This window comes from Sphaerodactylus townsendi, linkage group LG11 (genome assembly GCF_021028975.2).
Source record: "Sphaerodactylus townsendi isolate TG3544 linkage group LG11, MPM_Stown_v2.3, whole genome shotgun sequence".
Lineage (NCBI taxonomy): Eukaryota > Metazoa > Chordata > Lepidosauria > Squamata > Sphaerodactylidae > Sphaerodactylus > Sphaerodactylus townsendi.
Genome location: NC_059435.1, coordinates 23,602,756 through 23,619,303, shown reverse-complemented (window position 1 = coordinate 23,619,303; position 16,548 = coordinate 23,602,756).

The window sequence follows — 16,548 nt, the reverse complement described above, 5'->3', positions numbered from 1 at the left end:
TTGTACTCTGCTGAGGTGCTGCAACCCCTGGAGCATCCTGGAATCCAATGGGGAAGAGTCCAATGGATACTTTTCTTGTTTTTCCCCTGCCTCTGATTTAAAACTGGGAGCTGTGTTATGCTTGGCTTTGCCAAAGACCATAAGTAGATCTGTCCTCTCATCTTTGGCTTGCCCAAAGAGCCTGATCTTATATCTCAGGAAAGGGCAGGGAACAAGGACAGAGGGCCTGTTGATGTACATTATGTGCCAGTGCAGAGCGGTTGAGGAAATCTTCAAACATTCTAGATGGGTAAATAATGTAGAAGTGTAATTATTAGAATTCACTGAAGTCCTAGAGGCCTGCACACTTATTCTAACGATTTTAAAAGAGTTCGTTGATTATTGAGAAAACAGAATGAATAGAACAGGAAGAGAATAGGTTAGAAAATGAATAGAATAGAACAGAATCTTCATTGGCCAAATATGCATTGGACAATACAAGGAATTTGTCTCCTGTGCATATATGCTCTCAGTGTATATATAAAGAAAAATACATTTTGTCAGAAATCATAAGGTACAGCATTCTAATGACAATCATATAGCCTTAGGGGTAAGCAATCAGGAAATGAACCAGTAGTGATAAAAAAAACATAAAATGCAAAATCATAAAATGGAAACCGCATAAAATAAAAGGAAAATGCCGTGCCACTGCGGGCCATAGTCAAAACGGTCATAAGCGGGAGGAGATGGGTAATAGGAACGATGAAAAAAGTAGTGCAAAAAATTTTATGCATAAATGGCATATATTAAATAGCTAGCATTATCGAGGGAATTATTTGTTTAATAGGAGTGGATGGTATTCGGGAAAAAACTGTTCTTAGGCTCCAGCTACGTCTTGGTGTGGCAGTGCTCTGTAGCTTATCGCTTAGAGGGTAAGAGTTGAAACAGTTCATGTCCAGGGATGCGAGGGGTCAGTAAACATTTTCACAGCTGTTCTTTTGACCCCGCAGTACATAGGTCCCCAATGGAATGGTAGGTTAAGAAAGCAATTGTTTTTTCTGCAGTTCTGATTATTCTCTGAAGTCTGTGTCGATCTTGTTGGGTTGCAGAACCAAACCACACAGTTATAGAGGTGCAGATGAAGGGAAGATGTGAAGGGAAAATGTGAAGGGAAAATGTGTATAATATATGGGGGGAAATCATTTTGTACTATATATATATAGTCTGATTTAAAACTGGGAGCTGTGTTATGCTTGGCTTTGCCAAAGACCATAAGTAGATCTGTCCTCTCATCTTTGGCTTGCCCAAAGAGCCTGATCTTATATATAGATCCAGCCCTGAGTCCACCTTCTAAACCTGTTGTTTACTCCAACTTACAGTTGTTTACTGTAATCAGGAGATGAGTTGTAATTCTTTTCTTTTATGCATAATAATTTGTATCCATTTTTAACAACTACAAACACAATTAATGTGGTACAATGCAATACATAGTATTGCACTCACTCTAAATTAATGTGGTACAATGCAATACATAGTATTGCAGTCACTCTAAATTACATGAAACAGGGGGTGCACACTACATTTAACTACTTGACTTCTCACCTTTAACCAATTGTCAGAGTTACCTATAAAATGTTATTTTTTTCCCATTGAGATGAGTTGTAATTCTGGCAGATATCCAGGCCCCACCTGGAGGTTGGCAACTCTAGTTAGAGGTCAGTCTTTTACCTGCATATAATTGGTCAGCTGTGGCTGAAAATTTCACTTAGATCATCTAGTAGTATTTAAATTATCTATATTTAACTGGAGTTTAGCTGTTGCAGTTCTGCCAAAACTGATATCTCTATATTATTGCTTTGGGTTTTGAACTTCTGAATTATCCAGGTTTTTTTAACCCTATTTACTTCCAACCCTTGGAACCGAGCAGGACAACAATTTCCCGCTATTGAACACAAACTAAAATCAAAGTAAAGTCGGTGCTATACACTTGCATTCACGTAAACTCAACCTCTTAAAATTCTCCTTGTAAATATCTGTTTTCCTCAAGGTACTCCCTACCATTTTGATGCTTGGATGTCTGTTTTTATTATTTCTTGTTCCTTCTGGCATAACTCATGGTTCTTTGTTTTACTGTCAACCATTCTCCCATCATGTAACACATAACGCATTTTCGCTCCTCATTGAACATATGTTACTGTGGCAGAGTCTCTCAAGCACCCCTAGAGGATGCCTGTCCTTCAGATGACAATCGACAATAACAGCCGTGACAAAGAGAGAGAGGGGGGAAAGGGAGATGGATAGGTGCTTCGCATCATCCATCTTAAAAACAGGATGGAAACAAATAGCAGTTTGGGAGGAAATTGGAACATATTTGCAATATGGCTGAATAACTAAATCTTTGGAGCTATGACTCTATAGAACTGGAGTTCCAAGTTCAACAGAATGTTGTGATCCCAGTTTCTAGATGTTACCAGTTAAAGATTCCCTGGAGGTCCAAATGCTTGGGGGAGGATTTCTGGCTGGAACTTACACACCCATCACACGCACCATAAAACAAGGTATTGTAATCTGGTTGGTCTATCTATGAAAAAGAGCTGTTTGCAGTTATGAAAAGGAAAATATAGACTCAGATTTGCGCCTACTTTATCTTCTTGAAAACTTTTGCCCCTAGAAGTGGGAAAATTTTATCTATAGCTACGCTCCAGTGATTGTTGAAATTTAGACAAAGGTTGACATTCATACCTTCATGGTAGCAGCCCCAGATGGGTTTAATGAGTATCTGTAAACACCATATCTGTACTGGCTTATAAGAATTTTCTCCACACTTTTCAAAATGGGGTACAACAGAAATAATACAATTATTAAGTGAAACAACAAAATCAAAAACTATCAGTGAAAACAACAAATCCACAACATTAAAAAATGCAAGAGCATATTTGCAAAGACACAAAAAAAGGAATGCTCAGGGTTGGTTTCCTACTGTGTGTTTTCCCTCAAGAGCCAATTGCATTTAAAATAATGAAAAATATTCTTCTCCCTCAGGCCCCCTTTCCCACTGAAGCCTGGATCAGATTTGAGGTGGTGTCTTGTAGAGCCTTTATGCACGTATTACTTACTGCATGGTTGGGAAGTAATCCTTGCTTTGAAGTGAGATTTCTGAGCATCTTTTTGTTGACATTTGGTGTTAACTTCCCCCAAAATGTCTCTACCTGGGTTGATCTACCATTTTGGCCCTCTGCCTTCTTTTTCATCACCATGCATTTTGGGAGGTTGCCTACCTGTTTTGTTTGTTTGTTTGTTTTGGGGGGCATCTGGTCTGTTGATAGATGGCTAAACAGCACCCACAGCTGGTTTGGAAAGAAGCCCCTTGCTAGGCTGGGGGCTGGGGGGCTGCAGTTGTAGATGCAAGTACTCTAGGCGGCAGCAGCTGGGGTGTGGGGAAAAGACGAGGAAGGAAAGGCAGGCATGAGCAAACCCAGCCTAGTCAATTTTGCCGGGTTCATTGTTCCAGTGATAGACTTTGAATGTAAAAATAAATAAATTTAAAAAGGAGCCAGCTGGGGAACCTGATCATCCTGAAATGGTGGGCAGTAGAGTGGAAGGTAGTGTGGTGATGTAGTAGTGCACTGCTGACCCAGCAGCACCGTAGTAGAACGTTGGGACGCCAATGGACCTACGGCCTTCTGCACCAAGCACTCCCCACCTCATCCCCCTCTAAGGAGCCACGTATCATGAACTGTCTGCTCAATCACCGGGCTTAGGGACAATGGTCTTGCCCCCCAGGTGAGGATTAGGCTCAGACTTACGCCCTTCCTCAGACGAGGCTAGGTGAGATCATGCACCATGATGATCTCCACCTCCCGCCTCCCCAAGCTTCTCCCCGAACTCCCCCGTCTCTCCTCCCACTGAGAGATAACAATAAAGGTGCCAGGAACCAGCACGCGGGAGACTCGCTAGGAACACGGACCTCCGGGCTCCCGCTGCTGGCGACATTCTCCAGATGTTATCTCCTCACAGTTCCGCCTCGTTTCTTAAGGCTGACCACGGGTCACTCACGGTGTAAGTGGGGAAAGGTGGGGAGGAGCATAACTCAAAAAATAGAGGTCTGCCAAATCTTATGGCCCCACGCCTCTGGTGATATGTTTCTCACTCCTCATACTCCCTCATGAGTCAAGGGAGAAAAAAAGTCACACTTAAACAGGTTTTAGAAACTATAGGGATTCTCTGATCTGAGTGCAAGATGAGTGCTGGAAAGGAGAAATGTCTGCATAATTGAGAATCAAACTGAAAGGGAATGTAAGATCAAAGTGAAGGAGACCACACAAGTATAAATGGCAGATGACTGATCTTAAAATAGGGAGATACGTATGAGTATTTTGATGGTTTTTTACGTATTCAGTATTTATATGATATCCATTCCAGCATTCCTACTTTTTTATCAACAAAGAATAAAAGTATTTATACTGTTACACTGAGCTGTTACACTATTTAACTAATAGAGAGAAACAGGACTTCGAACTTGGAATCAATTTAATTGGTAGATTAAGGTAGAAAATCTTTACCCCCAGATTCTCTTTCATACAGGATCAGTCAGTGGGCTGAGCTTAAAAGTATACATCATTTATGATTCACACATTCTGGATAATTTTTAACTGGGCCAAATGTTTAAATGGTACCTGGTTTGAAAGTGCCATTTTGTGGGCATGGTAGCGATTACACTAGCTGAACAGTACTTTCTTTAGGGAAAGACTGGACAAAAATTTATCTCGATTCCCCCCTTGAGGTACAGACCCTCATGTTGATTCTATGTGGCTTCTTAACTTACCGGAGCAGAACTGGAGGGAAGGAGGGTTCAGTGAACTGCAATAGGAGTAGGGAGGTGGGAAATTCCTGTTCCTCCAGTGTCACTCTGCTGGCAAGTGTTTGGATCATTCATCCAGGAGAATACTGGTAGATACAGCACTGCCAGCTGCATAATAGCCAAACTGAGCTTCCATTTCCCCTTCCTGCTACAGGCTTCAAATCCTAGATGTGGCCAGAGGTGGGAGTCTTCTGGAATGAGACAAAGGACTCTTGGCCTTTAGCCCATTCAATGTGGCTAGTGGCCTTAGATTAGTGGTTCTCAACCTGGGGGTCGAATGACCCTTTCACAGGGGTTGCCTAAGACTCTGCATCAGTGTTCTCCATCTGTAGAATGGATCAATGTTAGGGTTGAGGGTCACCACAACATGAGGCACTGTGTTAAAGGGTCATGGCATTAGGAAGGTTGAGAACCACTGCCTTAGATGATTCAGCTAAGTGGATCCAGCCCAACACGAAGCTTGCTCTTTGTCTTTTCGTTTATTTACATCATATTTTTGTAAGCCACTTAAGGTCTCTGCTTAGGGGAAAAAATGGAGTACAGAATATCAAAATGAAGGACTGCTTGTTAGGCAAGCATTTTTGATCCGGTAAATGGCACAGGGTTACTCCCCCAATTCCTCATCATTACAGCCTCAATCTATATCAGGCTCCCTACTGTCCTTCGCTTCCTGCTCCTAAAAGAGTCTGGCAAAATGTATCATCAAAATGTCTTAAGAAATGGAAGGAGGAAGTGTAGTTGTTTTACTTGAAGTCACAAAAATTGAAGGGGCGGGGAGAGAAACTGGAACATGTTGGAAATGGAGAAGAACAAAGGCTGCTTATTGGCTTGCTTGAGACATTCCTTTCCTTGTTTTACACAATATTTAGCCATAGGGCCTTTCAGTGCGCATTTTCTTCCCACAGTGCTTTGCCTACCTTATAGTCCAGGGTTGATGCTGTCAAGCACTTCAAGCCAAATGGAACATTGGAAGTGCTTTTTTGCGCAACTATCCCGAGGTTGAAATAACTGAAACAGTAGCCAGATTTTGCTGTGTGTTTTTGAACTAGGTTCCCTTGGCTCCTGTTCACATTACTTACACTGTTCTCTACTGGGTTGACTCTTTTTCTTTGTTCCTATGTTGTATATACCTAATAAAGATCTCTGAATCTGAATCTGAATCCAGGTAAGTAGTGCCTGCATAAATGGCCTCTCTTCCACATTTTTTTAAACATCAGACAACAGAATATTTTTTTTTCTACAAAGAAGGACTTTCCTCCATCAGAGGAAGCTTTTCTCCAACCAAAAAAGACATCTTCCATTGAAGTTAGTCTTTCTCGCTTAAAAGAACATGTCACAGAAGAGAGTCACAGGATCCAACTTAGCAGAATGGAGTCACGGGATCCAACTGATTGCATGTGGGCTCTTCAGCACAAGCCAGCAGATTCCATATGTTGCTGCACTGTCCAAATTGGCATTCAGAAGTGCCTGTACAATCCTAGATTAATTGTAAGATTTCAGCCATGTGTACGGGAACTGAAGAGTGCCAAATTGGATGGTGTTCACCGATATCAGAGGCAGGATAGGTGGAGATATGACGTGCTCCTCTTCCTGCTATTAACATAGAAGGCTGGCATATAATTTGAATAAGCCCTCCAAGTTTCTAGTGACTGAAGCGAACTAATTTTTCATGTCCATTATATTTCCATGTAGCTTTGTGGCAGTATATTTCTATGTACATACTATTCACGTTCATTTTGGATTACTAATTTCTGACCTGAAGATCATCTCTGCTGGGAACACTGTGAGCAGTTTTTAGCAGCAGATCCAGAGAAGAAGTGGCAGCACTCTGGAATTGCATCCAACATTTGCATTAATGTGGACACAGAACGTGTCTCCGCACATGGAAATGAGGTTTGGAATGCATTACATGCTAATATTTGGCTCGTAAAACAATCTGTGGACGCTTGTTTCTTCCTCTTGCTTATTGCCTGCCTCTCTAAGCATGTGCTAGAGAATGTGGGCATTTTAGAGCGCAAGAGGTAAAATTGCTGGATTGGACCAAACTCAAATGATAAGAATACAAAAAGCACATTTCTGGATCAGAGCAACCAGAAAGAACCGACCGCCATCCAGGAACTTCTGGGCAGCCTTTAAGCCAGACTGACCTTCCCAATTCTTTGCCCTGTGCCCAGCAATCACGACTTGGGCAATTCACTTCATGCATAAAGAAGCCTCCTTATTTACAAAATCTGTACCCCCATTTCTTTCCTCACCTGAGCCACCAAGGAAGCTGACAAATTAAATACATACACAATACAAACAAAAATAATTCAAACAATTAAAGACAAAGCAAAAATACACACACAAAAATATAACAAAAACTGAAACACTGAATGGAAGGAAGGAATCTCTGAGGGAATACCAGATGAAACAAGGAATGTTCAACTGCTAGTGGAAGGTGGCAACAGAAGGGAGCAAGCAAATCTGGGAAGAGAGTTCCAGAGTTTTCTTTGCAGAGAAAGTCCTCCCGCAGGCCGCTGAATCTCCAAAAGTGGGGGCACCTGAAGAGGGTCTTGGAGTCCAAGCTGCTACCTGCTGATCCAGTAGTAGCCCTCAGCATCAGTCAAATTGGACAAAACAGCAGCAAGAACAATAAATCAAGGAGGGCCCAGAGGATGTATCAACTCCAATCATGATACCTTCCCTCCCCGGATTTGCTTGCACAGATTATTCGGGAGGTTCTAGCTTAATGCAGAGCTCTGGCTTATTTCCGTACCAGTCTCATCTGATGTTCATGCTTTCTCCTACATTCAGTCATGGTAGTCTTTACTGGATATACTGGTTTGTACTTAATGCTTGAAACCACAAGTGAGATTCTTGGAAGGCGTATTCATCTGGCATCAGTAACACTGCTGAAAAGACACGTTTCATGTGTTGGCTGTCTCTGTGCTAGTTCTAGCCCTTCTGAAGTGCTGCGGTTTTTTTTATGATGATTGTCAAGAGTCTTAGATAGGAAATTTTATTTCCCAAATGTCTTCCTAGGTGGTTAAGTATTACTAACAAATATATCTTGACTTCTGTCCATTTACTGTCAGCCTATTCTGGAAAGGTGCATCCAAATTTACAGAAGCTTTCTTAAAAGTTTACTCCAGAATACTTTCAATCACTTATGTCAATGTAGATTTGTTACCGTGATTGATCAGGTCCTTTGGGATAGGTCTTGTTGTCTTAAATGGTGATCTCATATACTTGTTACTTGGAAGAAAGATCTGTCACAACTAACACTGGGAGGCTGTGATTAATGAATGCATGCTCCAACAGAGTTGCAATCTTTGTGTGATAAGTGTTCCAGTTCTGCACTCCATCTCAAGCGCAGTGCTATCTGTGTAGACATTAGGCTTTTTCAATATCCTCTTTCCCCACTAACTGTTCCTGAGAAATCACTGTGCCAGATTAGTCCCCTCAGGGTGGCATCCAGTGGAACACAGGGGCTGCATGTAGGAGATAAATCAACGAGTTCTTCTCATTCCACAAACTGCAAGGCACTGTGCAAAATGTTGAAAATAAAGCATGCCTTCCATGCTTGCCCTATAAAATAAGATATTTCAGGGAGGACAGGAGGGAAAATCTTAAGGACAAGGAATAATCAGAAAAATAAATGAGTTTTAGGACTAAGTTTTGGCATGTAGGGAGGCTCCATGAACAAATTTCTCCCCATGTTTTTACAAGTAGAAATAGCAGCCATGCAAGGTCTCCAATTCATATTAAGGTGGTCCAGGGTGAATCATTGGTTGTCTTCACCAGCGGTCAGTAGGGGCAGCTGCCCCATGCCAGGGGTGGGTCCTAACTGCCCATAGCCTCACACCCTCAAAGGAGGGACAGAAAGATTATGAACAGCTGCTTCTATTTTCCCTGTCTCAGGCAGGCTTCCAGCAACAGCGGTGACTCCTACCCACCTTACAAAGGACAAGGGCCAACGCTAGGATGATCCATTCAGGGTTCCCCCTGGTATTTTACTTGATTAGATCCTTAATGTTAATGGAAATGCTTTAGCACATTCACAGAAGTCACTGGAAGGGGCATGGTTCTATTATATGTATTCCACGCAGCATGAATGGCTGGTTGTGAATGTGCCATTGTTGGAATGAACAAAAAGCTGTGGAAATGGCTGTACCACTGTTCCTATTTTTCCTATTTGGAAAAAAAAATCAAGAAAATATGAGCTTTTGTCCTTTAAAAAATATATTATGCACTCCTTATCTCCAGCTAAATGTTTCTAGACCGTTTGGTATTGCTGCAGAGGATGAGGAAGATTCATTGTTTCCATTTGCTTCTATATTTGGAGTGATATTGTACGGGGTGGGATGGGGGAGGGAGAATTCAGCTTCCAAAGCATTTATCAACTTCTTTTGGAAGGCTAGGAAATATAGTATGGACTGGGAGAGGGTGATCCTGAATCTTTACTCTGAAGGCAATCAGATTAGTACCCTTCACGTTTATGTAAGGAGTTCATAGTGATGAAAATGCAACTTTCCAGCTGCAGAAATGCAACTTTGACAATTACATGCTTTGATAGACTAGTACATTTGAATGCATCTGCCAAGTTTTAGCCTTCATCTGTCCCTTAAATGTTCTCATTGCTCACTATCTTGAGGACCTTAAGCTGGGAAGAAAGGTAGCCTGAAATGTTTTAAATTAAATTATATACATATACATACACACACACACACACACACACACACACACACACACACACACACACACACACACACACACACACATATTTCTGGGAAGAAAGGATATATACATACATGCATACAAGCATACAAGCATACCTACCTACCTACCTACCTACCTACTTACCCACCCACCCACCCACCCTTCCTTCCTTCCTTCCTTCCTTCCTTCCTTCCTTCCTTCCTTCCTTCCTTCCTTCCTTCCTTCCTTCCTTCCCAGCTTAGGGTCCTCAAGATAGTGAGCAATTAAAACATTTAAGGGACAGATGAAGGCTAAAACTTGGCAGATATATATATGCCATACAACCACAGTCTTAAATCAGTTCAAAGTTATACCAGTGCCCCAAGACATTGGTTACACACCCACACCACTTAAACAAACAGAATTTTACTACAAGATAGTGCAGTGGCCTCTGCAGTCAATGGAATACTCTTAATAAAGCTTGAATCGCTGGACTTTTTTTGATATGTCATTTTGTAACTATCTGAACTGCTGCAGAAGACACCCAGGTGAACTTTAGAAAAAAAACCCCAGATGCATTCTATTTGATGAAGACTTATTTCATTGCAGGTCCCAAAAAAAGTTGTGGCATGTAGCCCCCCTAGAAACATACAAATCTGAAGCTAAGCAGATCTGGGTCCCTCCCCCTACCCCATGTAGCTAAAACTAGAATTTGGAGAAGACAACAGAGTGAAAAATAGCTTAGCAGATAGTTCTGGCAGAGCTTTGTTAACCACAAAGCTGCTTTATACTGACTCCAACCATTAGTTCATCCAGCTCACAGCGTTGCCTCCTTTCCATGGCTGATGGTTCTCCAGGGCCACAAGTTGTCAATGCCTGCTAAGCACTTTACCCCGTGATTGAACCTGGATCTAAAGCATGTTCTCCATCATTGAACCAGAGCCCCCTCCTCATGGACATGAAACAGCCGTGAAGCTATGCCACAGAAAAGCTTCCAGCTGCAATTTCTATTCACTACAACATTTTATGTTCAAAGCTACTGGTTTAATGGAATTTGCCATTTTACATTTTAGCAACGTGAGAGAATATAAGTCTGAATGGATAATAATAAGTTGGGCTTACGAACAAATTCACAAGTGCGTAAGCAAACAATTATGGCGTAAACAAATCCTGTTCTAACCCTATTATTGTGTTAATTTGCTCCTTTGTCTTTAGTGAAAAGCTTAATAGGCAGAGTGAAATGTTGCCAATATTGCTCTAGAATGACCTCTAGTGTTGGCTTTGAAAATCACTGCTGCTTCGCCTTCTTTACACTGTGTAATAGCTTTTATTGTGTGTGTGCACGGGTGTAGATGCCATGGGAACATATGGGATCAAAATGCCCCCCAGGTGGCCGTGCCATTATCGGTCACGTGGGATTCAGGTTTGTTTGTATTTTGTAGGTTTTTTAGTTTTCAGCCTTGCAGGGAATGCATCTCTTTTAGGGCTAGCGGCACCAAAATCTTGAGGGCATCCTCAGGAGACTCTCCTCTTGATGATACCAGCCAGGTTTGGTGACGTTTAGTTCAGGCCTGTTATGGACCCCCCAAAGAGGTTGCTCCCCATCCCCCCATTATTGTTTCCAATGGGAGCTAATAATAGTAGATGGGCTGGAGCTACCCCCTTTGAGGATCCATAACTTTGGACCCTGAACCAGAGTTTAATAAACCTGGGTGGTATCATCCAGAGAGAGTCTCCTGAAGATACCCATCAAATTTTGGTACTGCTAGCTTTCTAAAACACTTGCACCCCTGATATGGGCACCCCCCCCCCAAATTTCCTCTAGAGATTCTGCCTCTTTGGCATGGATTTAACGTGGAGTGATCTCTCGCTCCCCTAATTCTAAACAACATTGAAAGTGTGATGCTGTTTTTGGGGTGGATTCCTCAGGTGGTGGAATTCCCATTAATTTATCTATCATGATTTGTGTAGTCCCCCCCCTCCACCACTTCAACCCCCCTACTGCACATTTACCTGGCTGCTGCAGAGGATTGCTGGGCTGCCGGGGGGAGAAGTGAGGGAAGGCTGTGGCGGTGGCTTGGCCTAGAAGTGCGAGCCCTAAGTGCCCTGTCGCTGAAGGGTGAGTGAGGCTCTTCCGATTCTCCTTTTAAATCCACCTTAAAGGGAGATTCTGGGCTCCCTAGTTTAAACAACATTGAAAGTTATAATTGTCTGAGGTGGGGAATCCACCCTGAAATAGCATCACTTTAAATGTTGGGGTTTTGTGGGGTTTCCGGGCTGTATGGCCATGTTCCAATAGCATTTTCTCCTGACGCTTCAGCCTGCATCTGTGGCTGGCATCTTCAGAGGATCTTCCAAGGAATCCACCCCAAAACAGCAACACTTTCAATTTTTTTTTAAACTATGGAGCCCAGATTCTCCTTTTAAATCCACCTTAAAGGGAGAATTTGAAAGTGATATTGGTTCAAGGTGGATTCAGCAGCACCCTATATACCATTGACTCGACAGAGCCCGCCTTGGCATGCTGACTTCCAGCCCCTTCCAGCCTGCCCAGTGGTAGACCTGGACCCATTCCGGCTTGCCTAGTGGTAGACCTGAGCGCTCCTTTGGGAGATCGGCAGATGGTTTGATCTCTCCTCCCACCCTTTATCTAGGGAAAATGGAGCATGGGGAATGTGTGTGTGTGTGTGTGCGTGCGGAAAGTTCAGCTTTTGTTCTGGGCTCCATTTCCCTTAGGGGATTTTGAGGGTGACCAAGTGGAAAAATCATGAGGATCCATGTTTATCAAGCAGGCTTTTGCGCTACTGCAGCACCAAGAAAAGTGGGATGTGTGATTGTTGTGTTCAGACATGCCTGGAGTTGTGATGTGCTGGTGATTTTGGGATTACTTAGTGCAAAAATGAGGATCCATGTTTATCAAGCAGGTTTTTGTGCCACTTTGGTGCTACAGCATGTGGGATGTGTGATTGTTTTGGTGCTGCCTGTAGACTAAGACATGTTCTACAGTTTCATGGTGGTTTTATTTCATTCCAATGCAAAAATCATATGAATTCATGAGGATTTGTTTAAAATAATCTGGACCCTCGGGACTGACAATCTGGTTGGTACCCAGATTTGTGAGTTGGGGCATGTTCTATAATGTGATGGTGACTTTCAGAGGACCTTGTGCAAAAAAAACCTTTTGTTTGGTCATGGTCGGGGGTGGAAAACTCAGATATTTTTTCTTGAGCTCCATTTTCTCTAGATAACGTTTTCATGACCCCCCCCCCTTCCCATTGCCAGGTAAAATAACTTTGCATTTTTAAAACCTCTCACGCAAAGAGAAGCTTTCATTCTGCCATTTATTCTTTTCTTTTGCAAACTGGGATTATTTAGTGCAAAGGGTGTTTCCTGGCCGCAGAGCTTTGCAGTAAAGTGATTCAAACGACCAACGGGACAATGCAAAGTTGCTGCTAAAAGTAGACGTTCTTGGGACTGCCGCGCATGCGCAACAGGAGCACGTGGCGCTTCTAGGCTGGAAGCGCGCTCTAAGCTCCGCTTCTTGGGGGACCTGCGTGTTTCAACCATGGTGTTCAGAAACTGCGAGTCCTCTCCCCCCCCCCCCCCCCCACATGTGCATGGAAGCAATAGGCCAATAGTTGGTGCATTCAAATGCAAGTTGGGATTGCAGGTGGCTGCTTTTCCCTCCTTAATTGGTTAGTGTAGAAAATTTCCCTTTCATTTGTGGGAGCGGGAAATTGCTCCTGGGGGGAGACCATCTTTTCACACACACCCCTCTTTCTGTTTTATCCTTTTGCAGCCGCTTTCAGGGCTGCCAAGTCCCTCTTTTGGGATATTTCTGGGCGCTTCCGGAGGGAGGGAGAGAAAGAAAGAACAGAGCCGGAGGGGCAGGAGACTCGGTTGGGTTACTTACTCACTCAAGGCGAGCAGAGACAACCCCCCCCAGATCTCTTTAAACTGGTCCTAGACGGAAGGGAGATCCTGCTGCTGCCTGGGAGGCTCCTTGGAGACACGGATCTACCTGAAACCCTCCCAACGTTGTGTTTTTTTTCTTTGCCCCCTGCTTTTTGGATTTCGTTGCGATCCTATATTGTTTTCAATACACGTTGCAAATACTGGTACCTAAGTATCACACGCGGTTGCCAACTTGTACATGTTTTGAATGTGTCTGTGTTGCAGCTTGATTTCTTTGTTTTGCTTTGGAAAGGACACACGTTTTCAGGAATTTCAGGTTAATCTCCATATCATTTACCCTCGGGCTGTTTTCTTTTGAATACTGAAGAAAATACACTTTCGCCTTGAATGATGTATCTATTAACTAACAAAGTTCTTCAAATGTTGGAGGTTTATGGAATGGTGAACAAGCAGTTTTTTTTCTATGTACCTGATGTCCATTTGGTTCCACGTTGGGTAACTTCACAGTTCTTTTCATTTTATTTTTTACATGAGAAACTCCAGTGAAAGTTATCAAACTGTGAAGCACTCTTATGTTGGGAAATGGAAAAATATCTGATTCTTTTAGATGAATTAACAGAACTTCTGTCTCTGGCTTTCATTTTTAACGGTTCTAAAATACATTTTGTAACTCTTGGTAAGCAGTGCTTGAAATGTTATGTACCCTGCAGGTAAAGGATGCAGTGTGGTATTACAGATGATCTTTCAGGATGCCAGAATGGGAATCACTGGGCAATCTTAAATGAGAGTATTTATTTTTTCTCACAATAGAAAAATGTGGTTCATTCTTAGAAAAACATAACAGTTTTGTTTTTTACTGACTGGATGGTGACTATCTTTTTTTAATACTTTAAAACTGAATCACAACTTTTTTGCATTAAATTGTTCATGGTCTTGATATGATCAATACTTTTCATCTAAACCAAAGGATGTGTGTTAATCTAAGGTGGACCTTGACAAATCCCAGGTCACTGCAGTCATAATATCATTGTAACACCTGATATTTTCAGCAGGGATTTTGTCATGTCTCTTCTGCAGTTCTCAGCGCATGAAGTTCTGAGCACCTTCCAGGTGGAGAAGGCAGTATAGAGAGGTTAGGCGATGGTCAGAGATGAAGGCAACCAAAGTTGCCACTGTATTTTGTACTGCACATCTTTCGTCCTAACTTCAGTAAAACTACAAGAAAATGGAGATCACCCAGAATTACAATGTGTTTGTCCACATGCAGAAAGAGAGCCAGCGCGTTGGAGTGGTTAAGAGCAGTGGACTCTAATCTGGAGAACTGGTTTGATTCCCCACATGAGCAGTGGTGAAATGGATTTGTTTCCTCACTCCTCCACACGAAGCCTGCTGGGTGACCTTGGGCTAGTCACAGTTCTCTCTGAACTTTCTCAGCCCCACCTACCTCACATTTTGGGGAGGGAAAGGGAAGGAGTTTGTAAGCTGCTTTGCGACACCTTAGAAAAGAGAAAAGCAGGGTATAACTCCAAACTCTTCTTCTTCTATCTCATAAGGTGTCAGTTGTGGGAACAGGTATTTTAGGTATATAATATAGCAGAATGATATTACAAAGCACAAGAAGCACTTTTGTTGCGATCCACCTTGCGGCTCCATTCTTTTTCGTTCCTTGTGTCTCTCTCCCCCTTCTCCTCGGAAGAAGCCTTTTTTCATAACCAAGTGAGTAAATGCATCTTTTCACAGTTGGAAGCGACCCAACAGAAGGGGAAAGAGATGGAAAAGCAGGGCCCAGAAGGGCTGGGACCTGGCGTTGGACCCTGTGAGACAGCTGTGCCAGAGACCTGGAATCTGGAGCCCCAGAACTCAGAAGTCCTTTCCCAATGCTTCCGGCAGTTCTGCTACCGTGATGCCGATGGACCCCGAGAGGTTTGCAGCCAGCTCCATGGACTTTGCAACCGCTGGCTGAAGCCAGAGAGGCACTCCAAGAAGCAAATCCTAGATCTGGTGATCTTGGAGCAGTTCCTGACCATCCTGCCCCAGGGAATGCAGCGCTGGGTCAGAGGATGTGGGCCGGAGACGAGTTCCCAAGCAGTGGCCCTGGCCGAGGGTTTCCTCCTGAGTCAGGCTGAGGAGAAGAGGCAGGCAGAACAGGTGAGGGCTTGTCTTTCCAGGGATGTCCAATTCAAGCAACAATATTTGATCTTCTCCTAAGGCTTCCCTGTCTGATATTTGTCCAAGTTTTAATCATCCAAATGGGAGATTTAACAAGTTGCTTCAGCAGCTGCTGCTTCTAGGGAATTTGTTATCCCTCCAGATAACTCACCAGTGTTGAAAAACAGCCCTTCGAGGTCTGCTTGTAGAAAGATGCAGAGTCTGGGAATGAGGCAGGATTCATTCCTTGGCATCATCCATTCCATCTCTTACCTGTCTCCCTCGCTGCTGTTTCAGAAGTCGGGTTCATCCCTGAAGATGGAAGCAAAGTTCTCTCTGTGGGAGGAAAGGGAGCTGGCCCAGGCGCATACCCCAGATGCCGTCTCACGTGGTAAGGAGTCAGTGTGCCTGGATGGGTTTGGGGCACCCAGTTAATTCGGTGGGCAGAGAGTTCTGGTCAAGAAAAAAGCTCCTTCATCCAACTCATGGCAGTTAGTCTTCAATAGTTGGGATGCCTGTAAAAGGAGATTAGACATATTCATGGGGGCAGTTCCTCACACTGATTACAATATTCATATCCCTCCTTTTTCCATTAAAGGGACTCAGACTCACTGAAACGGTGGTGGGGAGACAAATATCATCTGGGCTCTTCAGTCTTGTGACTAAAAGAAAACCTGCATGTTCTGGTCAGCACAGCTGTTAAAACCAGTTGCTAGGGGCCAGGAGCAGTAGGCAAATGTGTTGCGTGCTCATTCTTATGGGGACTTCTGACAGGCCACTGTAGGAAACGGAGCATTGGATGAGTGATGCCAGGCTGTGGGAGGCCCTTGGGGTGGATGTGATGCCGTGTTGAAATTCCCTCTGCCCAACAACGCAAATGTGACATTTGTGAATCGGTAGATATTTCCTTCAATTTCCTGATGGGCTCAATGCAGGTCTGGTTTTTTTGGCCTGATGTGACAAGG